The sequence below is a fragment of the Acanthaster planci genome, unplaced genomic scaffold, assembly GCF_054643075.1.
Source record: "Acanthaster planci isolate LZ-2023a unplaced genomic scaffold, COTS_SCS Contig14, whole genome shotgun sequence".
Classification (NCBI taxonomy): Eukaryota; Metazoa; Echinodermata; class Asteroidea; order Valvatida; family Acanthasteridae; genus Acanthaster; species Acanthaster planci.
Genome location: NW_028257638.1, coordinates 639 through 27,696, shown reverse-complemented (window position 1 = coordinate 27,696; position 27,058 = coordinate 639). Strand labels below are relative to the sequence as shown.

Below are 27,058 nucleotides of genomic sequence, written 5' to 3'. Positions count from 1 at the left end.
CTGTTTCGGAAAATGAAATATTTCCACAATATAATTCGCTGTAAATCAGAGACTTTTTTTTTTCTTATCTCATTCTTTCATTCAGGAAAACGCAAGATTTGAGCTACACCTTTTAAAAAAGCAGGAAAAAAGCAAGATTTGAGCTACACCTTTTAAAAATCTTCATATTCGTTAGGGTGTCCTCTTTAAATAATTTTTCCTTTAATAGTTTCTTAAATTTCCGGAGCACTTTTCAATGAGAGTATCCATGAGGCATAACTTCCAGGTTTCTTTCATATATACAAGAAACTTAAGAGGAACAGAAAGTTGCAAAAAAGGAGCAATAAAGTGCAGTTCAAATCATGGACATATTATTAATGTCTCAGGCCACATATTTTATTTCAGTCAATTAAAATCCTCCGACTATTACACAGATTACAGGAATTACAAAAAGTACATGGAGTACTCATCTAGAATTCAAAATCATTTTGAAACATTTGTACACAGAAATTCCCTAGATTTGTCTCAAATATATTGACCTGTGGTGAAGTGGAACAGGCCATACAAGATCAAATCTGTACTCTCTAACCCATATTTCTCCAAAATGTCTAAAAGGCAAAAGGCTTGTATTTATTTTACATAAGCCTGACACATAAACAAGCCCATTTTTGATTGATGGACCAGTTTGGAATACAAAATGCATAGACTAAAGGCACTTAGAAGTTTCCTGAGGGAGACTGGACCTGTTCAGTACTAAAGCCTGAAGCTTTCTATTTCATTCTTCTATCGCAAGGTGTTGCCATCTTAAGACTCAAATCTGTGACTTCCAAAACCATGTATGGCACAGTGGATAGTGAATCTTCTGTTTATGAAAAAAAATCAAACAAGTAGAAATGAAGACACATGAATAGCAATTTACTTCTAAAATCTTCCACCCCTTTCCTCTTGTCCACTTGCAGGTGGGTATAATTTTTGGCCAAAAATTTCAACTCTTGAAAAAGGTAAGATATGGCCACCAACACAGCAAAATACCATAAACAGTGATTTACACCAGTCATTTGAAGAGTATTTGTAACACATTTCTTACAACAACCTCATACTTTTCAACAATGTGGGACATGCCCATGGAGTGGTATACTCTAACAGGGAATTCAACACACAAATTCAACACACAGTGTACCTCCACAGACTCAGACTTTGTGTGTGCTTGAAAAACAAAACAAACAGAGCACTGACATGTTTAAATGTCAGTCGAGTTGATCGAGTCAAGGTATGCTTGAAGTTTGAAACCATTAGCATGTAGGCCTACCTGTGTATATAGATGGCCAGATCATGGTTACATCCAAAGTGGATTTAGAAAAAAAAATAAGAGCATATCTTGTTCTAATACAGACATTCAAAGAAAAGGGACCTTCAAGTTTAAGAGTTGCTGTTGAACCTCCCCCTTCCATTTCCATTTCATTTGATTTTTCTTTGGCAAGCAGCGACCCTATCAACATACATGTAAATATCCATTGGTCTGTTTTCCAAATTAGTAGTCCAATTTATTTTGGCAAAAGCTTTGTTCAAGTCATGAAAGAGACAATAGGCAAGGACAGTTGTGTGCAGAAAAAAAAGATTTTTTCCAGAAGCACCTGAAATGAAGCTCCTATCAGAAATATAATTTTAAGCTTGAATTAGTTACATTTACAGTTGACGTCTTCATTCCGCATACCGAGACATGGAATGTGTTTCAAAACATAAAATTCACATTTGCATTACACTTTTATTTGTTGTTTGCATCGTACAATTTTTGTTTTACATCAGCATTTTGCACACACTCTGAGTCAATTCATCTGCAGTCATAAAAATTGCACGATGATCTATGGGTGACACCACTGTTCAAATATGAAGTAAAATAAAAGCCTTCAGAAAACTACAAATAAAGAAAAGGTCTTGATTATTCAGTAATAACTTAAAAAGTTACAGATGCTTGGAATTGAAATAAAACCGTAAGTAGAAATCACACACCAAATTTATGTTAACCTGTGTACAGACTTCCTTGAGTGAACCACAAACGATCAGTCTGTATTTTGACCACATTTAGAACTAAACTGAAGGAAACCTGGCCCTGCGACCATAAACAATACCATTTCCCCTGTGTAATTCCAACAACAATAACAATAAAAATTGTAGCTTTATTTATTGATGGTGGCAATATAATTTCCAGCATGTTTTTCAAAGGGCTGCCAGTAACCACTTGAGAAATGTGACGATCTACAACTTCAAATTACAACTGCAAATATATGAGGATAGTGTTCAGTTTAAGAAGTGGAAGAAAAAACTCCCCATGATCATTATAGAGATGAGAAAACCCCAAAAAGTTAAGTAAAGACTGAAAAATCAACAAATTAAACCTGGGCTGGATTCACAGAAGTGGAAGGTGAAAAAAGTGTCACTATGCCAACCTGACGCCCCATTCTACCAGTCCACTTTTCATTGCTGAACCAAAGCAACACTGACACTAAAATAACCCTTCAAGACCATATAGTTATGTACAGCATAATTCTGATATAAGTTGGTTGAAAGAGCTACATTTTCCCAGTGGACATACTGATCTGGGCAGTTAGTGGGGAGGCTGAGGCAGCTGTGCTGCTGCCATCATGGGGATGCCTCCAGCGGCAGCATCAGTACCTCCTGAATCCTCTTCTGTCGCTTCTCTCCTTCTGGATCTTGTAGATCTTCTCCAAAAGGTGATAGTACTCCTCCTGTGACAAGACCAGGCAATTAATGAATGAATTAAAAAGTGAGTAAGAATGAATGGTTCTCCAGGTGATTTTCCTGCGATGGACACTGGTCTTCCTAAGGGGCCACTCGAAATTTTCAGTGTTTTTTAAATTTTGACTTTTTTTAAATAGTGGATGGATGGGTTAAGGAAATAAATTGAAAATCGAAATTTACTTTTTATATTAGAGTCCAGAAAAACTTATTTTTGTGACTTGCCTGAAATACGTGTAGCGAGCACGCCACGCCAGCAGTCCAAAAATGCAATCTTTATTAACTTTGTTTCCATATGCAGACAGACTGGCCCTTCCTGTACAAAAAAAAAACACCTCATTCCATGATGTTTCACACATACATAATGTATGTGTGAAACATCATGGAATGAGGTGTTTTTTTACTCTTTGACTTGGCAGCTGGGCACTTGCAGCGGTGATAAAAGACAAATGTAGCAGGGTACCAGGCGTATTATATAAACCTACTATATAACCAGTTGCTAATAATGGTGATATGTTCATCACCTTGTATCTAAGACTAACCAGACAGCAGCAAACTGCATCCAAATCTGTTGGCTAGAGCTAGGTCTACGTCTCCGTTCCAATAGAAATACATACATGTATGCATGTGCGTGGAGACGTGGTAATTGACTGTAGGCGTAGCCGTACCTCGGGAGATCCATTTTTGAGCGGATTAGACATGGCATGCTGTTGCGTGCGCAATTGATTGCAATCATTTTATTGCAATTCCAGCCATCATTTTGCCATACTGTGTTGCATTAGATTTTTACATGTATAGGAATTTATATCAAATGCATGTATAATGAACATGTACTGAATGAAAATTCAATTTTTTTAAATACAAATTGCAGGTGGGTGGGTGGATCAAAAAATATGAAAAAAAATAGAAATTTGAAAAACACTGAAAATTTTGAGTGGCCCCTAGTCTGTACACGAACTGTCAGTGGAAAGACTGATGAGAGCCTTGGCAAACACCTGCACTTCTCTAAGAGTAGGAAGTGTCCTTGTACATCATACAGAGTTACATGTAGTTGTTTGTGAGGCTAAGTTCAACCTTCCATAAAGTCAAAAATTAAGTTCTATTCCAATTTCAAACAAACAGCAGCAACCAAACATTTCTGTTTGTTCATCTGAGTGGTTTTTCCCTCTGAGTTTCAGCAGAGGGATTTGTCTCCTACTTAAAGAGGTTCGGTCCTAATTGGTGACTTATTCCCCTAGTCACAGCAAGATCAGAAATCATGAGAAAAGGAACAGTGCAAGTCAGAGTAATTTGGCCTTATTGCTGTACATATGCACAGCTAGTTTACAGTGTACATGTATACCTGCATTAGTTTACAAAAACAGACTAGCAATGAAGTCACTAGAGCATCTTTATGCGCCTTAAGGGACTATGAGTGATCAGTTATGTTAGAATTCAGAGGGGAAAACATCGGAATGGAGCAAATAGATGGGGTGAAATGTGTATGTTTTTTCAAAGTTAAGGGTAGACCAACAAAAAGACTCAATACCTCTCAAAACTAAATGACCAAATATCTACATACCTCCTCGATTTGAAGCATGAACTATTCAGGAACAGATTTCTTCGAAAATTTAGACTGTTGGAGCCTTAGTTATGTCACAATTTAGAGGGGAAAAGTTCTGCAAATGCTGCAAATGTGAGAAGGTGAAATATTTCGAAAGTGAAGGGTAGACCAATGAAAAGACTCAATAACTCTCAAACTAAATGACCAAACATCTAAATACCAGCATGATTTGAAGCGTGGACTATTTACAAACAGATTTCTTTACAAATTTAGACTGTTCAAGCTTTGTTATATCAGATTTGAGAGGGGAAAAGATCGAGATTCTGCAAATGCGATGGGGTAAGATAGGTACTTTTTAGGGGTAGAGGAGAACAAAGACTCAATACGTCTCTAGCTAAATGACCACATATCTAAATACCTGCATGACCTGAAGTGTGGACTACTGAGGAATTGATTTCCTTTACAATTTATATTTTTGGAGCTTTACTTATGTTAGAATTCAGAGGGGAAAACATCGGAACGCAGCAAATGAGATGGGGTGAAAGATGTATTTTCAAAGTTCAGGGTAGATCAATGAAAAGACCCAATACCTCTTTAACTAAATGGCCAAATTTCTAAATACCTGCATGATTTGAATTGTGCACTATTTACAAACTCATTGAAAAGTTAAGAATTGAGGAGCTTCAGTTATGTTGGAAATCTGATGGGAAAACATCGGAATGCAGCAAATGAGATACATGGGATATGTACACATGAGATATATGAGATGTGTACACATGAGATATATGAGATATGTACAAATGAGATATATGAGATATGTACACATGAGATATATGAGATATGTACACATGAGATATATGAGATATGTACACATGAGATATATGAGATATGTACACATGAGATATATGAGATATGTACACATGAGATATATGAGATATGTACAAATGAGATATATGAGATATGTACACATGAGATATATGAGATATGTACACATGAGATATATGAGATATGTACACATGAGATATATGAGATATGTACACATGAGATATATGAGATATGTACAAATTTCCAAAGTTAAGGGTAAGAGGTGAGAAAAACTCAATACCTCTCTATGTTAGTGGCCAAATTTCAACAAAACTGCACAATTTGAACTGTGGACTAAGAACCCTTGAGTGCGTACTCGACGCATTACGGGTAACCTCCCCTGGAAACTCCTCTGAAAAAACTGCTTTTCTAACTGTCTTGTGGTCAGCTCTCTTATCTGTTGTAATCCTTTATCTAAACAGTGACTGTGTGACCCACAAGAGTTTTAGGACCACAGCTCCTCATTGGGCAGATACTTGGACAGCACTGTGTATGTGCCTCTTCCATTCATAAAATGGGGGTGTGCTTATCAGTGATTGTGTAGGGAGAAGACATTACAGTGTTTGTGGGGGAGGAAAAGTCAAGAGGAATATTCTGGCGAAAACCCACAAAATCAGGTAAAGTCTAAAAACCCAATCCACATGTCCCAGGCAGGATCAAACCCAGGTCACAGCAGTGGACTGCGCCAACCTTACTCAGGTTTGCTCTGTACCATGCGTGAATAATCAGCACCTGACTTTATTCTGTCAGAATAAATTAGGCCAAAAATAATACTATTGGCTTGAAACTGCCTGAAATGGATAAGTTATAAAATTATGTTTTTTTGATGGGGGGTGTTGGGGCTCATAACCCCAAATTTTTATTGAGGACCTTTTTTTCCCCTTTTTTATAAGTCATCAGGACTTGTGGGGCAGAATTTTACCCCTTACAAAAAGCCTCCCCCCCCCAAAAAAATGTACACGTTAAATAGTACTTTTCCTGTAATTTTTCTGAAGTTCATGTTTTCTTAGCTTTATCTTTCAATTCCATGTGCGTGGCGACGCGAGGTATTTCACTCATAACATCAATAAACAATACGGTAAAAATATGCAGCATTGGGACTCCTATCAAAAGGTTTGGCAGGTTTGGGCACCATAATAATAAAAAACTTCCCTAATGTGGCACACTTTGACTGCCAGACTACTTTGTTGACAAACATAAAATTTAATTAGTGAAGCACAATCTAACTACTTTACTTTTTCATTTATAATTCTTGCTACATGTACTTAACCTCTGTGGGTGTTTTTAGTTTCATGAAATTTATTCTGAAATGAAAAAAAAACATGACTGCATCCGGAAATCGAATTAGTATTCCATGTGGTTCTTAGTTTGTTCAAAAATTTTGTTCAAAAGAACATGTACTGGTAAATAAATGGTGATAAATCGACTTTAGTTCTACTAACATGCCGAAAAGAAGTTTATCATAAGTGTTTTCGGGCACATTTTTAAGGGGTTCATTTTGGCCTTCAAAGTGAATGGATCAATAAACCCACAATTTTTGAGCAGGACTGTTTTGAACGTGACAACTTTTTCTGCTTGGTTGTGGTAAATATCAAGGGTTCAACGGAATCCCCATTCAGCCCCAAAGTTTAAGGCACGGAAGAAAACCAGGGTGCAGTGAAGAAGAATTTTAGTATTTACTTCGAAGGGAAAATTTACTTTATTATGCTGGTACAAATGTAACTGCTTGGATTTTTCACATCTCTGGCAAATTATCTGCTGGTCACTTTGATGTCTGTCCCGGTGCATGTCAAAGAGTGGTGTCGATTGACAGAGTCAAGCTAACAACTAATTAAAGTGTCAACAACAGTACATGTACTTCTTAAGCAAGTTTTAGATTAATTAATCTATACATTTATTATTGACAATATTTTAATGGCATACTCCACAGTATTTCACAAGACCATGTTGCACCTGGCAGGGGTGGGGGTGAACTTGAGGGAAGCAAAAAGTTTTAATTTTGCTTTTTAATGATTCAGATAATATGGACGTAACCTGTGAAAATACGGATTGCATACTTTGTATATTATTATACTAGAAAACATGGAACGGAAGGGTACTAACCCAGCGGTACAGACTATTGGCAGAAGCCAAAGGTCATTTTTTTCAGGGAATACTCTATGAAGGGAAATATGATTAAACAATCCCAAAAAGTGCAACTATTTTCGGACAAAATCGGTCTTGCTTCCCAAGCAGAGGGGAGCCCCTACGCCTGTCACTATACCTACAGCGCAAAGTATTCGGATGACGTCACTAAGGTCGCCCGCGGATCCAGCCTCATTGTGGGTCCCCATTGTATTACAGTATTTTAATGAGGCTCAATCTGCGGGTGAGGATTGAGCATGTAAGTGATACACCTGTCTTCAAACCCAAATTGAACTTTGATGAAGAGAAGTGAGAGCAATAAACCAACCATACAGTTTGACTGTCACCCAAACCCCTTTGTTTCACGTCCACCCTTTAATAAATTGTTGACCCCAAATATCACATCCCGTAGACACTAATGAAGTCCATGCTACCATTGACTTGATATTTAGGGAACGCAACACTGGCGGCAGCGGTGGGATCTAAACTTATGTCAGTATACTGTAGTACATGTAATACTACTCGATCACACTTATTGCTCGAATTTAGCTTTGTTTAAGCAAGTTACAACACCAAGTAGCTTGAACGCGAGTCATATGCATGTGTACATGTACCAGTACACGAAACTGTGCGACTGCTGTTACTCTATATGCCCGAGTTACTATAGCAACCACTCCTTCGTGGACTCTCTGAACTACCACAGACCTCAGTGTACGTGCAGCCTGCACGTCTAGTGACCATGCCGAAGAAGTACAGAAAATCGCGGCGGCTGAACGCTTCGGCTGCAGGAGATGACCTTGACCTATCCCTCGAGTCAGTCACCCTGGCCGACCACACAAACCAGCTGGAAACTCTCAGGCAGCGACTTGACCAGGCAGAGAAGCGGGCTGCGGAAGCAGAGCAACGGGTCACCGCACTGACGCAGTTGAGTGCGCCCTCTACACCCCAGTCCCAGCCGGAGAAGTCACCGAATCTGCTGAGCGACTCCCCAGCGCAACCTAGTCTCACATCCACCGCCACACTTTCCCCTGTGAAAGACTTTGAGCCCCTTGAATCCTCAGTACCAGTTAATAAAATGGACAAATCCAATAAAAACTTTGAAGTCCCTTTACCCAGGCAGGGTGAATTCAATGGAACTGGGGCATGGGAAGGTTTCATTCGACCTTTCATGGCCCTCACAAAGGCCTGTGAATGGTCAATGGAGGAGAACAAATTTCGTCTCATGAGCAGCCTCAAAGGCAAGGCTGCCGAGTTCGTTTTTTTACAACTCGACTCCTCCATTGTCAATGACTTTGATAAACTCTTTTCAGCGTTGGAAAGCCGATTCGCAGAAAGGTGAACTCAGAACGCATGGCTCACTCTACTTGAAGCCAAGAAACTGTCCCCAAAAGACAGTCTGACTGAATATGTGGCGGACATCCGCCGCCTTGTCATGCGAGGATACCCTACAGCCGATGCTGACACGAGAGAGAGTATTGCCCTACGACATTTCTTAAAGGGGCTCCCCGATCAACAAACCACCGTAGCGATCGGCATGACAAACCCCCAAACGCTGGAGGAGGCCAGAACAGCCATTGAAAACTACACCAGTCTGCGTGAAAATCTCTCCACCGGGAAAACTTCCCTTCGCGTTCACGCTGTTCAACCTGCCGAAAAGCACGAAGGAGCGGCTTCAGCCACTGAGGCGACGGCAAAGCAGGAGTTCGTCACGGAGAAGCAGATGAAGCAGTTTTCTGACAACCTTGATCGCCGATTAAATGGCATAGTCAAGTTGATCAAAGGAAATGGGTCTGGCCAAAAACCAAAAGCTGGATCCAAACCTACTGACAGAAACGATGCTAAAAGCAAATCTGACTCCACTTGCTTCAAGTGTGGTGAACCGGGCCACTTCGCTAACAAGTGCCCTGAGCTGGCAGCCAAGGAGGCTGTCGCCATTCAGCCTAAGTCGGAAAACTAACTGGGACCGTGCCGTCCGGCCTGGTAACGGTCCCACCCTCTGAACACATAATCAGAATGGCCCGACAGCCATTCCGTGGCATATCTGCATTTTTGCAGGTGCAAATCAACGGCGCAGAGACCGAACTCTTAGTCGACACAGACGCAGCAGTGACTGTAGTTTCGTCAGAACTTTTCAGCAGAATTCCTGACGAAAAGCGACCTGATCTTCAGCCCCCTCGCGAGCCCTTGAAACTACAGACTGCGAACAATGAACATATTGCCATCCAAGGCGTGGCCACAATCGACTTGGCCATTGGACAGCAACGTTTCCAGTGGGACGCTTATGTTGCTCCCATTGGAGATGAAGAAATTCTCGGCTATGATTTCCTCTATTTCTATGACTGCGTGTTAGAAGCACGAGGCGGCATACGAATTGCCGGTAACTGGTTCCAGTGGACGATCAAAGGCACTCCTCCATGTGCCGTGAAGATCGCACTGAAAGAGACCACCGTCATTCCCGCATGCAGTGAGTGGATAGCAGAAGGTGTCGCTGACGATCAAAAACTTGGCACGAACTTTGCAGTTGTAGAACCGGCACCAAGCGAAAGTCGAACAAAATGTCTTGTGGTCGGCAGTTCCCTTGTTGACCCCAGCTGAAAAGATATCGGCATACCTATCAGACTCATGAACACGTCACCCGAGGACGTTGAGCTCCAAGCGGGTACGGCGCTTGGATACCTGCATGAGATTGATGAGATAGAACTCATAGCCGAGCATGAGAACGAGGAGGATTACGCTTTCCGCGTGATGCGTGCATGTAGAGTCCATGCACACCAGCCTACACTCGCAGTCCACTCACACGTCCCTGTCGCTTCTGACTCTCCTGCAGCTTCTAGTCAGTGGTCAGAAGATCTTAATTCTCTGTATGACCAGAGCTGTGAAAATTTGCCCCCTCAGCAGCAGAAGACATTGCGCAAACTGTTATCCAAACACGAGAACAGCTTTGCCAAGTCCCCAGAGGACTTGGGCAGAACATCAGTAGTGCAACACGCTATTGACACCGGCGATGCTCGCCCCATACGCCAGCCTCCCCGTCGTCCTCCCAAGGCATTTCAGGGCGAGGAGGAGAAAGTTCTCGAGAGTCAGTTCAAGGCAGGTGTCATCAGAGAGGCGACATCCCCTTGGGCACCGCCAATGGTTTTCGTGCGGAAAAAGGACGGTACAACCCGCCCGTGTGTCGACTATCGCAAATTGAACAATGTGACGCGTCGCGATGCGTACCCCTTACCCCGTGTTGATGACTGTCTAGATTGCCTCAGCGGGGCTAAAATCTTCAGCACGCTCGATTTGCAGTCCGGATACTGGCAAATTGAGGTGAAAGAGGCAGATCGTCCGAAAACAGCGTTTGTGACCCTGACTGGCCTGTATGAATACGTAACAATGCCATTTGGACTTTGTAACGCGCCCAGCACGTTTGAGCGCTGCATGGAGCTTGTACTGAAAGGCCTGCAGTGGAAAACGCTTCTGATATATCTGGACGACATCATCATTCTATCCTTCACATTCCAAGAACACATAGAATGACTTGATGAAGTTTTGTTGCGACTCGGCAGGGCTGGACTCAAACTCAAGCCAAGTAAGTGTGAGCTATTCCGTGAGGAAGTTCTCTTTCTTGGCCACATCATCACCCAAGATGGTGTGAAGCCCGACCCCAGCAAGGTTTCTGCAGTCCAGAACTGGCCACTACCGAAAAACATCACAAACGTCCGCTCTTTTCTTGGACTGTGCTCATACTATCGTCGGTTCATCGCCAAGTTTGCCACGATAGCAAGCCCCTTAAACCGTCTGTTAGAGGCCGGACAGACGTTTAAGTGGACCCCTGACTGTCAGACGGCTTTTGACACTTTAAAGGCCGCATTGACCTGTGATGAAATAATGTCTTATCCCAACAACGATGGACTTTTCATCATCGACATTGATGCCTCTGATACCGGCATCGGGGCAACCCTGTCACAACTTCAGTGGTGTGACCAGTCGCAACGAGAAGAAGAAAGACCGATAGCATATGCTAGCCGATCCCTGACGAAAACACAACGGCGATACTGTACTACCAGAAGAGAACTACTCGCCATTGTGACTTTTGTTCAGTACTTCAGGCACTATTTGCTTGGAAGACAGTTCCTGATCCGGACTGATCACAGTGCTCTGAGGTGGGTAATGTCCTTCAGGGACCCAGTGGACCAAATGGCCCGATGGCTGGAGATCATGGCCCAGTTTGACTTTAAGATCGAACATCATGCGGGGAAGAAGCATGGCAACGCAGATGCCCTCTCTAGGGTGCCGTGCGACCCCGACGATTGCCCGTGCTATGACGGGACATCCATCCTCACTGATCTGCCGTGTGGTGGTTGCGACAAGTGTGTCGCAAAAAGTGAGTTGTGGTCCGATTTTCATAAAGTCGACGACGTGATCCCCCTATCAGCCAGAAATGTGTACACTACTTCTGCTGAGGCTCCACCTCCTCTGATTACCCTGACTCGTACCCCACACGAGTCACCATCAAATGACGTCACCCCAAAATCAGCCACACCCGTGTCCTTTGTGACAGTGCTCGTGCTGATGGCAACAGTGGTAACACTCCTACTCGGCCGTGTTCGCAACCTAGGTGAAAGTATTTGGCGCTCGTGCAATATGTTCACCGGCGACTGCAAGGAAAGAGTTCTTGACAGCCGTTTTGTAAACACAGCCTCAACTGGAGAAGCTCCCGGGCAAGCCAATATGCCCACCGCCATTCGGGTTGTACGGCCCTCGAACCGAACTAAACCTGCAACTGAATCCTCTGATCCACATGGCAAAGAGTTGAACTGTAACGTGCCCTGCATCCCCCACACCGATGCCGGTTTAAGTGCCGGGCAGCAACTTACAGAACAATTAAATCCAACTGGACAGCAAGACGACCAAGATGACGAGGTCACGAGCGCTCGTGCCCCTTTGAGCTCCCATGTCGGTCCCTGCGCCGGAAGGGCTACATCTTGGGTCGGCGGCTACACCACAGCGGAAATTGCTGCACTTCAAAGAGCAGATCCTGACCTCAGTTTCATCATTGACTCGATAACACAATCCTCCCAAAGGCCGAGCAGAGACAGAATTGCACGCGAGAGTCCAGCCACTAGAAACCTCTGGTTGTTATGGCAACAACTTGTGCTCAAAGACGGCGTCCTGTGCAAACGATGGGTGACATCTGATAAAACCCAGTCGTATCTACAACTGGTTGTTCCACAAGAACTGCAGAATGCTGTTCTCAAAGCAACACACAATGCCATCACATCTGCTCATCTTGGAGTCAAGAAGACTGTAGCTAAGACAAAACACCAGTTTTACTGGTATAAGTTGAAGGAGTCAGTGGGGGAGTGGATCCGAAAATGTGCTACATGTGGCGCTCGCAAGCGGCCACACCTCACCCCGCGAGCTCCCCTTGAAGACTACCGAGTAGGTGCGCCAATGGACAGACTTGTCACCGATATCTTGGGCCCTCTCCCTGAAACCGTCAGAGGGAACAAGTATATTCTCCTTGTCGGTGACCAGTTCACTAAATGGATGGAGGCATACCCCATACCAGACCAAACAGCAGAGACAGTTGCTCATCGTTTGGTCTACGATTTCATCTCCAGATTTGGTGCCCCACTCGATATCCATTCTGATCAAGGGCGAACTTATGAATCCAAACTGTTTCAGCAAGTCTGCAAACTTCTCGAGATCCACAAAACGAGAACTTCCCCCTATCATCCCTCATCAAATGGCCAAGCTGAACGTTTTAATCAAGTGCTACTTGACATGATTTCAGCCTACGTTGACGATGACCAACGCAATTGGGATGTTCACCTCCCTCTCCTGACTTCAGCTTACAGAAGCAGTCAGCATGAAACGACCGGATACACCCCAAACATGCTCATGTTCGGTCGAGAAACCCATACTGCAATTGACTTGGTGCTCGGTGGGCCAACCAACAATGAAGCACCATGAGACCAATGCGACTACGTCATCTCACTGAAACAGCGAATGGAGAAAATTCATCGCCTAGTCTGTAAACATTTGGACAAGTCAGCAAACGCCAGAAAAAGGACCATGATCCGCGTGTTGCCCAACAGAACTACCGAGCTGGTGATTTTGTGTACATGCGCGACAGTACAAAAACCCCGGGATTGTCGCCAAAACTCAAACACGCAAAGTGGAAAGGACCTTGCATTGTTCTACGAACACTTAGTGATCTCCTTTTTGAGATCAGACTTAAGCAACGCGGAAAAGCCAAAGTCATTCACCATGATCGGCTGAAGCGGTATTACAGCGATGATGACATCCCCAAATGGATGAGAGACTTGCAAAAGACTTTGCTCAAAAACTGTGACCTGTGCGAGCAACCCGACAGTCTCTCACCCAACCCCCAAGAGAAATCCAGCTCCAGAGTCACCAATGTCCCAAAGCATCAGCCGCCTGCTGAAGCCACAGCATCCCCTCCGACAACATCTGAGGCCCCTGCTTACTCCACTCGGAGAAGTTCTCGCCCCCATCGTAAACCCGCGAGATTCAGGGATCTCGCATAGCCAACACAGATTGCACACTCTGGTGTTCCCGTGCGGTCAGGGAGGCGGCAGTCATGTCGATTACCATGGACACTGGACAGAAACTGCAACGTTCTGACAACGTTTTGGGGATACCATGGCAACTGACGTACACAGACACGAAAAACAGACCGTTGCCATGATCACAGAATGTTCTACCCAATCAGGAGATGACGTGCCGGTGGGCCCCGTTCACAACCCCTCCCCCTCCCCCAAAAAAGAAAAACTCATCTTCCACAAAACTTAGCCCTCACACGATTTCTTTCCAGCTTGCTGAGAACACCTACTTCTTCAAGATGCAATGCCACTTCTGCAACAAGTTTCTACGCAATGCCGATGCCTTTGATAAGCACTGTAAGCGCATCCACTGGCCATGGTTTATGCGGGACTTTCTCTGTACATTTTCCTAGAAAGGATACTCCAACCAACCCTGCCTTTCATCTCACGTGTTGAGCAACCTTCACCTAAAACGCCGCAGTGAGTTCTCTGGTACAACCCCACCGCGGCAAAGAGTTTCCCTACAACGTGATGCTTGGCTCTCACGCCATCTGCAGAGTGCGGATATTTCTGCTGATCAGAAGGCACGACTAGAGCACCATGCCTTCATCCTCGCCGATGACCTGGCGCCATCTCGCCATCCTTCCGAACTAACCTCAGCCTTGAATGCCTCGTCGCCGGCCAGTCTCTCTGTGTGCAGCACCCCACTGCAGGACGAGCATCCTGTCCACGAACGGCCACGTACCCAGCTAACTAGCCCTGAAACGGTGGCCACCAGCCCTCAACAGCCGCTCTCTCTACTGGCAACTTCTGTACCGGCTCAGGCCCCGGCGATACCCGAGTTCACACCGGCTCGACCCCCACTGAGGCCAGCCGCATCTCGCCTTATACCGCGTCCAGCTCCCACCGCCGCAGCTTGCCGGTTGGGACAACGTCCATCTACGGCTCCTCCCATAACCCTTGACGACATCATGGACAAACTTCGGAGACCCCGGCCACACATATAAACCATACGGCTCCGATTTCGGAGTCCCCGGCTAGTAGTGGTTAAGCTGGTCAAAATCATATGCTGGTTGCATGCTTTCATAAATAAATTGTTGGTACTGTATATTATTGCGCTCATGGTCATGTCGATCGCTGACCAGCCAAGAGACAAAGAAACATCGTAAACACTGCTTCCACTGGACATGCTTGGCCATCGATGTAGTGTGGTTCTCTCATATCAAAATGTTTTAGTCATTTTGTCAACCTAAGTATACTGCTTAAATGTGTTTGCACATTACATAATAGGCTCAACGCGCTACAGGACACAGGAGATAAGCTCCCGGTTTGTGTGGAGCATACCATTCTAACGTATATATGTACAGTAGTGTACATGTACTTGTACAATTAAGATTAAAAGAGCTTCTCTGAGTGGATCACAAATTTGATAGACAAAGAATTTGACGGATTGAAATCGAGTTCATATGACAATACAGATTATTTTATGGGCTTTTCAGACCCGTGGGAACTGTTTTTATACGACGTGTAGTTCGTGAGTTAGGTCAGTGTACAGTGATGCCGGTCACCAAGTTGTTATGAAAAAACCTCCGCGCCTCAGGAAACGTGAACATTGCACAATTTGCGGGTAAATTTTGACAGGTCTGTTCTTTCGCTAAAAAAATAGAATTAACATATACATGTATATTTACATTGGAAACCAAATAATTTTATAGTGAAAGAACTGTTGTGATACGTTGAGCGGTTTTGGAGTTACACTCTAATTTGCTCCCAGTTCCCTGGTTTCCAGCTGTTTTTGGCAGTTTTTTGCAGTGCCTGGCCAACGGTGAATAACTTTACATAACAAACTAATACGTATTTCACTCCCAGATGATAATACTTTATTTTGTCTACTTTGAGTAAACCCTAGGAACATTAGCTCTGCCGATATCAAACAGATTTTGATGACCCTGTTTGTAGCTCTATGGTGCATACGGGAAATACAATTTTGTCGGCCTTTCAAAAAATATTAAGAACTGCGAGGGTCACACCTGTGTGCGCAGTGCCGCAAACAAATTAAAATACCGCGGCCGGTGATGAATGCACGCCATGTGTACTGCACAGATATTAGGAAATAAACGAACCACTAGGAATTTGTTTTGCCATACGGAAAACTCTCTGATGACTGTGATCCAACATTCCTTGCCTAAAGAATCATTGTGTAGAAGAAGATACTCTTTGTATGAGATGAAGAAAATACAAAAGTGAAAACACGTCATGTAATTTTGCAGAAGTTAGCAAAAACATGTCGTCTGAAAGTTTGGGTACCATATGTGAAATTTCGATAATCAATTATTGCCGATCGGGCGAATGCCGGGCAAAACTCCCTGTGAAAATATGCAAGTATTGCCGGCAATACTTTTACCCGAGTACTGGTAAGTCCCAAAATTTCAATTCGATATCTCACATTACGTGCACCGTACAAGTCAGAATTTTAGCCGACACGCTAACACCATAGAGCTACAACACGACCAATGAACCTGACACGCTGTCCAATACACGCTTTGCGGTTTTTACCGTGCATTGCTGGTCGACCAGTCCAACGCACGATAAGCCTGACCCCAGATCCCATTATCTCGGAAGGGCCTGTGACCGCAAACCCCAAAGGGGACCGACAACGTGTAGTGAACCACTCACTGCACACGCAGGGCCGTCGCTCCAGCCTCATGTACCGGTACGGTATGCGTGTACTGTAAATGTACATGTACATACATGTACATGTACACTAGTGCGCTGAATAAATGAAATCACGTACTGTACATGCACATGTGCATGAGTGCCAGACTGGCAAGATTACCGTCTTGAAGTGTCGAAATATGTATCATTATCACAGCCGTTTCTTTTTGTTTTAGATCGCAGCAGTTGTTCAGTTGGATAACATCTGGAAAACTGTCAAATTGTAGTAGTCTACAGTGTGTGTTTAGCTACTACAAAACTTTTTCCCTAATCTAATGCTATGTCGGTTTTAAGCTATTCCCGTGAGGGAACTTTTTACAGCATGGAAAAAGTAACTGCGAAAGAAATCCATTCCTCAGCCAGAACTATTATAACAAGCTGATTTTACAATGAAGTGTTTCGTATTTTATGGAAACTTAGTTCTTGTATCAGAATTCCAGTAAATAAAAAAACACTACACTTGCGTAAATTTTAACTTGACTTTTTCATTTCCTGCCACATGTGCCGCGACCATGCCGCAACCAAGCACTCACGAAACTACAACCACCCTAGCGCTTTCATCCCAACCACCAATCATAAATTGAAACAAGTGTATTGCATATTCATTTTGATCCCACGCCAACAAATGCAAAGCTGCTGCCCTTATGCGTCACATACATGCATATTTATGAAGTTCACATACATGTAGGTGCTACTTCGTCCGTTGTGTGCAGCCTATGCATGCACAGCGCTATCACTTGTGCAGACCCGACTTCCTTTCATTTCGGTACGATCTTTGCCGTTCAGTTTGGTCCTAATATTGTCACAATCACAGTAAATTTTTAAGGTAGGTTTTCCAGCTGAAAGGTCGAAAACTGATGGGAAAAATCCCCTACTCACATCGAATTTTTATTTACGCGATTTTGATCACACCGAGCTCGAGTGTGCACATGTATGATCGCCGCCGGGCCGTGCGGCCCTCTTGACTAAAATTTGGCTAGTGGACCGGCGAGGTCAAACCCCGTTTATATTTATGGATTTCTCACAAAATAGTTTTCTCTAATTTAGGAAATGTTTTGCAATAAAAACTGCTAGTTATAATCGTCTCGGTTGAAAAATTAATTTCAGGCTTGAATATTTTCTGTGCCTGATTCAAAAGTTTTGGGAGCAATTCAGACACAAACCAAAAAAGTGTTGGCTCCATGGCACTTCCACCGATTCTGTATGGACAAACAACGCTTTATCTTCAGAACAAGGAGCAAAACCCTAAGCCATGATTTCAACAGAAAATCCTCAGGCTCCCATTAAAAATGATTTCCAAACCCCTTTTTAGGAATGGAATATGCCCACAGTACTCCACAGTCACAAACTCGCCCCCTGCTGTCATACAGCTGTTAAGTGTTTGTGTTTCAACCTCTGTGGTAGAACCCCGCTGATAAGCACAGCAGGTTTGTTGACTCACGGATTAAAAACCTAATGGTAAACCACTAGAAGTGCAGTTTTCTTTCCGAGTTTAGGGGCTCAAACTCGAGAGTTTCTAGAGGGACTGACCCGTAATGGTTTCAAACAGCTGATCTCGTCATCCTCAAGAGTGAAGTCCAAGCCATGCTCCAGATTTTACTGAACAACTGTACATTTATACAACTCAGGTACAGCTGCTTTTTTTTCAAAAGCTGGAACATGCCTTTTATTATGAGGCTAAAATCAGAACACGATATAAAGTGCTTACCAAGTGAGTAGTGTTGGCAGTACCAGATATCTGGTGATGTGTTACAATCCAGAAAACCGTCTCCCAGGGGTCTGGTCTTGTCTCTTCATCAATGCTACAACTAACAAAACCAAAGAAACTGTTTCAATCACAGACTGTATGACTACTCACTGAGGAGCCACCACAACATTTTAGGCACCATTGAAAACTGTGTCAAATCAACAAAGATCAGGGCCAAATAACATTCAAGTGGACATCACTGGGACGTTTTTATATGAAACTCATTTTTGTCTTCTCCTTTGTTTCAACTCTCTTCAATTGTTCGTTGGTCAGCAAACAATTCCCGAAAAGTAAAACCTCTCCAGCCTAGAAGCAGTCATTTTACAACTCACACCCCTCTACTTTCTTGGGCTCTGATAACAACCCTAGAAAGTACAAAAAAGACCTAATTAAAATTGTCCCAAATCCTCTGATTCCAATATGATTTTGCATACACCCAAGGGCTTTGGCCAAACACTTACAGCTATTTCATGTTTTACCTGCCATCCCCAATTACTATTTGGGGATCACAGATTGTGCATAAACTATTCCCAAAGTTATCAATGGTATTAAATCATGGCTCTCCATTTGCATGTGTGTCACCCAGTTTTTGGCACAAATTAAATTTATCCACCGAGAAGGTCTTCCATCTGTGGCAACTTAGGGAAAAGCAAATAGACCTGTAACATAATAACGTCATGCTTACTTTACATGTGCATCTAGCAGTGTTTCCTATGGCAGCGAGGTGGGAAGCAAGACATTAAGTCCAAGTAAAAAAGTGCACATTTGACGTCATTATGTTTTAGATCTTTAATGAGACATTACCAGAAGTCAAATCAAATCAAAAGTCAAAATGAGTGCACAGGAGACTCAATCATACCTTTGGGATTACTAACATTGGACACATTTACCTTTTACCCAGAAGGCAGTAGCAAGAGATCAAAGTATGGATCACCTCAACAACTAGCACAGAACTCCATAATCAAGAAACTGCAGCAGCGGCTCACCAGCGGCTTGTGCTGTGGCTGAAAGGAAGAAAAGACAATACAACATGAGTGTATAACCTGGATTGACTGGTTCTCAGAGGGCAGTGGGAGGATTGAGAGAGGTGGAGAAAACTGATTAAGAAGTTGTTAGTGCTTCCCCAATGACCTTCTTCCAGACATGTAGTTCCAGACAGGTGTGATTAAACTTTACACTCAGGAATTATGGTCAATATTGGCTTCCATATCACACTTTCCGGCTAATGTGTGTATTGTAGAAGCCTGCCTCTGTCAAGGACATCATATTAAAAGAAACTCTGGACTCAAAATGCTATTGTACCAACTGAAGCCACCACCAACCATCTGTGAATATTGGCTTGCATGCCATATTGTAACAAACTGTTATATTTAAAGGCTTTGTAATTAACAGAGCAAGATGGTCGCTGATGGCTTCATTGACTAATAAGTTAGCTGATGAAATGAAATAACAGTCCAGATGTTTTATATGACACCTGTGGAATGTGTAGTCATCCTTGTACATGTAGATGATTTGGATCCAGGAATGAGGACATTTATCCCTCTATAATCTCCATCCATCCCCTTTATTATTTCAGTACAACTCCCCATTCACTGCAAGCAGCCGGTGGATTCAGCTTATGTCCAATTTCTGTTCAGTTTGTCACAAATATTACCACCACACTTAATGATTGCATCTTCTAATTTGTTCAGTGAAATTCAACCCAGCCCCAAAGGCCGGAGATTCTCATTAGTTGAAAAGCTTATGAGACAAAACCTAAGTTCCAGATTTACTAAACTGGGCATGTTATTAGCAGTACCATGGACTAATATCAGAAAACGATGTAAGCTGTTTCCATACCTGTCAAGTATTGTCCCCAGTGATATGATATCTCTGATCTGTCACAGTTCAGAAAACTTTGTCCAGGGCCTAGCTTGTTCTTGTCTCTCTGTCACTGCTGAAACTAGGGAAACTAATAACAAACCATGTTTGAATTTCAGCCCATATGACTAACATTTGTGGGGGCCACCGTTTCAAATTACAAGGTGCACTTTACAACAGCAATTGAAGTATCACTGAAAACAGTATCAAATCAACAAAGATCAGGGCCAAATAATATACAAGCTCACATTACTGGAATTTCTCATAAACATTTCATAAAAATCTCTTTATCTTCTTAGTTGTCATTTTCCATTTCTTTTTAATTGTTGCTTGGTTAGCTAAGTACATTTATTTTTCAAAACATCTTAAAATACATTTCCAAAAAGTCATTTTTCTCAAGCCTCTAGGCATCGATTTAAACATTCCTCTGTCTTTGGCATTCTTTAGATCTATTTTCAACCATCTGCATTCAGATGAAAGCCCACAACACAAGAAATGTTGATCTAGGGCTATAATTAAACAATCCCGTCTGTTTTTTCACCCAGTCAAACTCTCCCAGTTAAGGTTTCAGCTGCCATCCCCAAATGCTATCCACCTTGAGTAGAAGCACAGACTAATTGGTTGAGAAGAGTTGTGTTGGTTGGGAGTATTCATTTTGTTGGTAGCGATGGGGTTACTACCATGTCCTAGTCCTTCATGAACCAGTGATGCACAGTTAGTACCGAAGGAGCCTCTGATGCCAAGGAAATAGTGTTCTCTCTCGGTCCAACTAAAGGCTAATACAAGCGATCACAGTCTGTGCAGAAAAATTCCCAAACTATAAACAGTATTAACCGTAGCCTCCAAGGGTTTATGTGAAATCATATTGAAATCAGAGGATTTTGGGGACCATTTGAGCTATGTTATGGCTCCCTATATATATGTCACCCAGTAATTGGGCAAAATAAATTATCCAACAAGGATGACTTTTAAATAGACATAATGACGTCACACTTTGTCTACACTTGCTATATCAAAAGACAATGAGGTGGGGTAGGTCTTAATGTACTAGGTCTATAGGACGTGAGGGAATGAGTTGTGTGGCCACATGCATTCTGTCAGATGCTCACCACAAGAGAAAATTTATCAAACTTGCACAGCCAGCTAGTTCTGCAGCAACACTGAATTGATTGGAATGTGCAGTCTGCAAATGGAACAAAGGCTGGTGTCAGAATGGCCACAAATTGTTACATCTCCAAACAGTCCATTTCAGATGAACTCACCAACAGTCTACATAAGGCAAACAAAGGAGTAAATAGGAACTTGCTGTTCCTAGAGATGAGTCTTCAAGGACCAAGCCGATGCAGTGCTGACAAAGGATGTCCTGCTGCTCTGTCCCGATGTTGCCAAGACAACTTCTTTTGACAAACTCGAGTGCCAAAATTCCAGTGACAAGTCAGAGGGGTACAAGCAACATGCCAGTTTGTTGACATCAAGCCTTCTGCAGTGGACTTAGTTGCAATGCTGTTCTCATACACCACTGATCAAGGAAATCCTGATTGTGATGGCCGGCCTACGTTGAATGCCAGATGCTGACTGAGGAATATTAGGGTTTGTGCAACACAGAATTTAAACAGCTGATGGAAGGAGTCTTTTGTCAGCAAAGGACGCAACTGTCCCTTCAAGGAATGCCCTGCAAAATACATCAACAAATGTCTTGAACGCAGTGAAATTGTCACCCTAAAAATGGACATGTGCAACAAGATCGACAGCAATTGTGGAAAACATTCGTGAAGTGCAGGGTTGCAGGAAAGGTGCCAGTTGCCGTGGCGACTGACAAAGTCAAGCATCCTTTTGGTGGCTAAAATTTAGTTTTTTTGGCAAGGCATCCATGGAAATTGTCCACTTTATTAGTCTGCAGAAAAATATTAGTTCAGTCATTGTGCGCTGTGTTTGTTGTAACTTTTCACCCGAGACATGCTGCCCATCCTCCATATCCTTGACTTTATCAGCAATCAAAATTAAATTTTCACAAGCAGAAAATTGGGATTTACTTATTTTATCTCACTAAAAGTTTTGTATTTGTTTTCCATCTCAATAACTATACAAATAACTAGCCAGGAAGAAACCAAAATGAGAGCAAGCAGAAACTAAGATGAATGACTCAACATTTTCCATAGTGTATGATGGTTCACTTACAATAAAAAGTTTACTCCCCTGTGCTTGTTTTTCTGCTCTTGTTTCAATAAAAACCTGGAATTCAAAAGTACAGAGTACAAATTATTTTGTCTTCTCTTGTATTTTGCCTCCATTTGATCTTGATGTACAGAAAAAGCAGCTTTTCAAATCCCCATCAAAACAACACGGCCGCTACCATTCTCGAGATCTTTAATAGAGGGCAACTTTCACATTGTGACACAATAACACACTTAAGAGAAGCAGAATATCTCTGAAGTCATTATTTTGAAAAAAAGAAAGAAAAATATTGCCCCTGGGAGAAACCTCATGGGTTAATGAGTAGGGCATGGCTATGGCATTTTACACATTTTGAATAGGAAAACATAGTGCCTGTGTGCATTCCCATGTCTATGTTTGTAAATAGATTCTCTAGCATGGCTGCTTGTTTTGCTGTGGGCTTGTAACACGGAAACATAGTGTTTTATGTGCTTGATAATGAGCTATCATATTTAAATATTTTACAATCCATGACAATACATCGCATATTACAGGATGGAACTGGCATTTTTCTGAGAAAGAATTTCTTAATTTAAGAATTCTAGTGAATTTAACCGTATATTTAACAAAAACAAAAGGCTTTGTTTCAATTTGACAAATCTTTTGGGACTGCACAGCATGAGCTTACCAACAACATCCCCTTGTGTTGTAAAGTTGACCAACCCATCACATCACAGAATAATCAGTTAGACACATGTAGTTGAATTTGCTGCATGCATGCATACACAATCCGCAACTAAAGGGACAAACGACCTAGCTGTCGCTGTGGAGGCCCGTTTCGGACATAGCCTAAGCCCGTGTATGCATGTGCCAGCGGAGTTGTTGCACAATATGCCCGTATGTGCTTGGCACCTCCAGCGAATAATCATCCACGAACGTTGGGCTGCAGAATGAAATACATATATGTAGTGTAAATTGAAGCCAATTGCAGTACAGGCAAGCCTCGTAGGGTCAGCTTTTAAGTCCAACGCCTCATAAGTCCAACAAATCCGTTAAAAAGTCCATAAGTCCATAAGTTGGACGCCCCATATGGCATGAAGACGATCTTATAATGTTAGACCGCAACAGGAAATACATTCACATGAATGCAAAGTAAGCAACTTATGAGAAACAAGGGGCACCACTGCCAGGAGGAATGGGACACATGGCCAGTTTGGGCCGTGGACAAAGTGGAACTTTTAGGGCACCATGCCCCCTTGTAAGGGCACCGACCACCATGGCCACAGGAGGTGTGGTGAAATTGGAGTGCTGGCATTACATGTATGCCATGTCCCTATACTTACGCACATCAATCATCCAGTAATCTCTTACCTGAATGAGACGTATGTCCATTACACAGCTTCCAGGTGCGTGTAGCGGTTGGGCCAAGCATTGAAGTGTGCCAATGCACTGAAGAAGTACACGTACAGGATGAGCTTACAAAATAAGTAGGATGCTACGGGGGAGAACTGCACACTAAAATTGAAGAAGAATTCAAGGGAAAAATTGCAGGGAACTTACTGGAACGTACTTAGTAAGTACTGTACTCATCAGACACCGATTCTAGATTTTGAAACAAAACATGTAAAAATACCAACCCACCCTAGAGCAGTAACTTAAAAACCCAAAACCTCACAGTAACACTTAAAAAGACCAAAGACTAAAACTAAAACAACACCGTGTATAAAATGAACCTCAGAATACACTTAGGCTTCAATGACTGACTCTAACAGACAGGACTCAAGCAGAAGACCAGTCCAATTATGAGGGACAATACTTGTAAGTTGACTTGTCTCTACATACATGTGTATCCGCTGATCTGCTAGTGCTACACTGAGTGTGGCCACACCGTGTGGGAGCTTGTTTTCAGTTTACGAGTAGGGTAAAGGATACGGAGGTACCCGCAGTCCACTAGACTGGCCCAATTACAGTTGTGTCCTCTCAAAACCTTTCCTTGACTTTTATCCTCATGGAACATTGTCAAAATCTCTTTGCTGAAAACTTTAAATTGTTCTGTTAAATAATGACATTATAACCTTCAAATTAAAAACACATGCTACTGCTGATCACCTCTGTGAACAATTTCGGCGTCATGAAATTTGATAGCCTGAAATTAATGACAACATCCAGAAATTGGCACAATTTCAGCTGAGTGTTCCCTAAGTCCTAACGTGGGCCGTGCACAGGAACAAATCTCTCAAAAACCCCACATCCATGGCATGCCATGAGTACGGCACAGGCCAGGGAGGTGGTATTCAAATGAAACATGTTCAGCTTTAATAGTTTGATGGTTCGAACATGCTCGTTCAGATTAGAGCCTGAAAAATACTGAGCGTTAGAACTAAAATTGTCTCCTTATTTAGCACACCAAAAATGAAGTTACCTTTGGATTGCTTGCTCCAGCTCCACCCGCACGTGGGCATCATCACGCCGATGCCGCACTAGCGCTCAGCAATATAAGTTACAGCGCCCCCTATTTTAAGATCGGACTAAATGCAGTACGCTTCATCAGCTCAATATTTTGTGGACCCTGGGAAGATACATGTGTGCCATAGTCGGGACCGATTATAGAAATGATTATACATGTATAAATCACCGTGACGAATTTGGGACAAGTAGCTTCCAACTCGGGGCATGTTGCGCACAAAAGTAGATTACTACTTTAAGAATAATTACCTTATGAATTCAGGATTGTGTAAACTAATCTGATCTGTTTTATTGCACGGCTTTTACAAACAAACTACCATAAAGCCAAACCGTAATAAATAGGCCTATAACGTTTATCTACGTACAAGACCGCCGCAGTAGACTGTTCTTTAGGTTTTTGGAAGTGATGGGTCAATTTCTGACAGGAGATTTCTCTTTTAGGTCAGGTAATTCTTCAGTTTCTATTAATCTATATAGTAGCAAAAGTTTTCAAAAGCCAGGCTTTTCTGGGTTTGATTTTTTAAGAACTAACTGAACGAAAAAGTACTACAAACTAGAGGAACGTGGTCGTGAACAAACAATGAGCTGTTTCGGAACTTTCTGTTTGGTAATGACGTCATCATGACGTCATAAGTTTAAGAAAATTCTTTCATGAGGGTCTCTGTTGTGTGTAACTTTGATGTTGATCAAACCTATGAAAATTGCCTAAATGGTGGCTTGAAAATGTGCACAAAGTCAACGAGCTGAAATAACTATTAGAAAATCAATAGTAAATCACTGATGATGTCATCATGACGTCATTTATTTTTAATAATTCTTGCATGAGGGTATTTGTTGGCTGTCACCTTCATAGCAATTAGACATCGGAAAGGTTTCAAAATAGTGGCTTGAAAATGTGTACAAAGTAGATGGACTTAAAACTCCTATGCAAAAAAGCTGCTCCTTTGTGATGTCATGTAATTTGCCTTTAAACTGAGCGAAAATTATGAAATATTTTTTGATATTGAGACTCTTGGGTATACATGTAATCAAACGAAGACGAAAAATAACGATTTTTTTTCGTTCTCATAGCATTCTCAGTTGAAGTTCAGGACTACTCTCATTAAGATCGATAATATTGCGTAGCAGAAAAACGTGTACAAACGCTAAGGGAAAAACTGAAGCTTTAATCTCCTGTCACGTGACCCTTGATGAAGTAATTTTGACGATTCTTTTCTGGAAGCCTCTCTCCATTAGGGACTTCAAGTGTACATTGAGGGAAATCATTCAGATTTACCAACGTGCCGAAAATAGGCTGTTGAAAAACGTGTACAAAACCTATGGGCAAAATTAAATATCCAAAAATCAATTTAAAAATATGTAATAACTTCATCATGACGTCTTAAATTAGGCATTTTTTTCATCCGGGTCTTTTTTGTCTGTAACTTTGATGTTGATCGAACCTTTGACAATTGGCCGAATAGTTTCTTGAAAACGTGTGCAAAGACAATTTGGCTAAAAACACGTGTGGATGAAAACTGCTCCTTTAATTAATTTCATGTCTCGTGATTTTTGTCTTAACTGGAAAAATTTATGAAATATTATTTAATATTTGGACTCTTGGGTATATTTGCAATCGAGCGGAAGGGAAAATTTAGTCGGATTTCTCTTTCGTTCTGGTAGTAATTCTCGGTCGAAGTTGAGCGCTGCTCATGCATTATGCTGGACAATGTCAACAACGCCATCTGTGGTTCAATATAGGACAGATTCTCCAAAGGTCTGCCAAGTTTGAAGTCGATCAGATTTAGCAAACTGCCAAAGTCTACTGGTGGAAGGAAGTGTTTGTAAACAAGTACCAACACAGAGCTGTTTCGGGACTGTTTACCAACAAAATAAGTATTGGCAAATGTGATGAAAAAACCTAGCATTAAGAAACTATGAGAGAGTAAAAATGAACAATTTAGTAGTCTGGACGTGACATATACCCTGAAAAAGTTTAATTTATAAATCAATTTCAACCAATACAATTGGATGTCCACTTCAGAAGATAATCTAATGTGACTTGTCACGTGATATTATTCTCACGGTTGAGAGTTTGCTTTGTACTTTGTGGAGCTTCTCACAATAGCTTAAAAATTATAATAATTACTTAAATCAAACATATACGACTTCCTCGACTGTAGACGTCATCACAAGTGGATGTGATACCAGTTACATGAATTGTATTTCTTTAATGTCACTTGAAACTCACCAGATGAGGTCAGAATCAAATCAGATCACTTTGGGTCTAGAACCATTCCCCTTCCAGCCACACAC

At 42.2% G+C, this 27,058-nt stretch overlaps 1 long non-coding RNA gene across 8 annotated transcripts; it reads right to left on the bottom strand.

Moving 5' to 3' along the window:
• Positions 1 to 350: 350 nt before the first annotated feature.
• On the bottom strand, positions 351 to 26,803 carry LOC147795492 (uncharacterized). Of its 8 annotated transcripts, none has more exons than XR_015423831.1 (10): positions 24,720 to 26,801; positions 23,669 to 23,812; positions 22,986 to 23,240; positions 22,322 to 22,375; positions 20,739 to 21,815; positions 20,123 to 20,234; positions 19,174 to 19,287; positions 18,245 to 18,344; positions 4,298 to 4,403; positions 351 to 2,726 (listed from the first exon to the last, which is right to left on the bottom strand). It is a non-coding gene; the product is annotated as an uncharacterized LOC147795492 (long non-coding RNA). The 8 variants fall into 8 exon arrangements; XR_015423832.1 differs by having other exon boundaries at positions 20,123 to 20,225; XR_015423829.1 differs by having other exon boundaries at positions 20,123 to 20,939; positions 21,406 to 21,815; positions 24,720 to 26,799.
• Positions 26,804 to 27,058: the final 255 nt, after the last annotated feature.